A 2,149-nucleotide genomic window follows, 5' to 3' on the forward strand; every position below is an offset into this window, starting at 1 on the left:
CTAGACTTATTCTCATTAGTTGTTTTAAATAATTTTACATATAATTTAATAGTGCTTTGACTTAAATTATGGACATGGTAGTGATTCCATTATGTATGTATAAAAATAGCTGGTAATATGATGAACTGTGGATATTAACTATAGTTGTGAACTTGTATGCTGGTGTGGCTCTATCTTTATATATTGAGATATTGTTTGATATGTGCATTTGTTATTGTCCATGGTTGGGTAAGATTTCATTGGATTTTTTTTTTTTTTTTAAAGATTGTCCGGTGAGATTTCCCTAGATGGGACCACTTCGGAATCCTCGGAGAGTTCTTAAAGTGGGTCCTATCAAGAGCTGCATCATTAAATATTAGATGATTTGTATATGACCAACTCAAAACTTTATATCATGTGTATAGGACTGACGATTTTCCCCGAACGACCCAAAATCCTCGATGCACCGCCCTGAAAAATTGGGGTTGTGGGTTGGGCTTGAGGCATTAGATTAAAACCCATATCAGGCCGAGGAATAAAAATGCCAACCTGAACTCGGCCCGGTATATATACTTATATAAATTAATTTATGTAAAATGATGTAAACCCTAAGAAAACAACTCTCATTTTCTTCTTGCCGTGCTCACCTTCACCTTCACCTCATAAAGAGCTGCTACCGCACCATTCACCAAGCTGTCGCCAATGCCGCCAAGCTGCCGACCATCACCAACCTTCACTCACTTCACAGGAATCACAACCCTCATAGCCTAAACCTCGACACCTAGGTAGGATCTTGTGTCTATTTCCTTTTTTATTTATTTTTTTTCTTTTTTTTTCTTGTTTCAATTTTTATTTATTTATTTTCTTCCTTCAAATTTTCTATATTTGGTTTTTGGGGTTTGTGGGGGCTTTGTTTCTGAAACAGGGGTCAATTACTTCATCTCATCTAGTCCACGGGCTGATTTTGGGAAAGTGTGATTTGTGATTTTATTTGTTTTTCTTATTCTGTTGCGTTTCCGTGCTTGGGGGAAGAGGCTTTTTTCTTGGGAGGTTGATTCTATATTCATGCGTGATCCAGTCAGTTTTAACACCACCTGGAGGTTTGCCTTGGTAGAACAACAATGACTTCTTGAATCCAATTTTAAATCCATCACTGGTTTGTCGGCTCCTATAGCATTCCAATAACTATCTCCAGCATCTCTGTTGGGATGCTCCCCATTTGGGTATTTACGATCTCTTGGCATGAATAAGTACAACTCATCTTCTCCTTGTGCTTCATAGTTTATTAGTTTGCTGTGTTTCAATAAAAATTATTCATTTATGAGATTTACCATACAATTGAAAGTCTGAAACCAAATAACCAAAAAAAAAAAATACAATGGTAGACAAGGTAGCTCATTGAATGGTAGATGTAAAAAGACCTTTAATATTACATGTTCCATAACATGACATACTTTAGAAAAATCATATATATACATAACTATCATATATAGAATAGTCAAAAGAAAGTTCTTGCTTTCTAGCCAGGACCAATTCATTAAGAAAATTTAAGCAATAAGAAGTAAAACTTTATTATGTGTGTGTATTTTTATAAACTTTTTGTTTATGTATTTGGATTATATTACATTGTATTTTTTTAAGGATGTATTTTATTATAATTGTAAATTTAGACCTTGATGTATTTTATTGTATTTTATTTTAGATCTTGATGCATTTTATTGTAATTTAATTGCATTTTAGTCACTTTATTTATATTTTATTCATAAAAGATATTCTTTTATATATATTTCTCAAAAAAAAAATCAAATATAAAAAAAAAAAAAAACGCCCCGTCCCATCCCCGATTGGGGAATCCCCATTCCTGTCCCGTATATAAAAAAACGGAATAGACCGAAAAGATGAGATGAAAAATTTCCCACAGGGACGGGGACGAAATTTTAAAAACTGATCCTGCTCCACTCCATTGGCATTCCTACATGTGTACCACAAAAGAGTACTGTTGTTAAAAACCAACGTCAAACTTAACCTTAGGTTATCCCATTTCTTCACCACACTGCTACCCTTAGAGTTTTAAAAATAAAGTAAAGATTTGAAGGAATGATTCACTCTATATTTCCATAGACGTAGCAATATATTTATATACAATAGTTGATAAGAATAAAATGATAAG

At 33.3% G+C, this 2,149-nt stretch overlaps 1 long non-coding RNA gene across 1 annotated transcript; it reads left to right on the plus strand.

The window, feature by feature from the left end:
• Positions 1-586: 586 nt before the first annotated feature.
• On the plus strand, positions 587-1,682 carry LOC132803464 (uncharacterized). The gene is made up of 2 exons (XR_009638731.1): positions 587-764; positions 905-1,682. It is a non-coding gene; the product is annotated as an uncharacterized LOC132803464 (long non-coding RNA).
• Positions 1,683-2,149: the final 467 nt, after the last annotated feature.

The sequence above is a fragment of the Ziziphus jujuba genome, chromosome 4 (genome assembly GCF_031755915.1).
Source record: "Ziziphus jujuba cultivar Dongzao chromosome 4, ASM3175591v1".
Classification (NCBI taxonomy): domain Eukaryota; kingdom Viridiplantae; phylum Streptophyta; class Magnoliopsida; order Rosales; family Rhamnaceae; genus Ziziphus; species Ziziphus jujuba.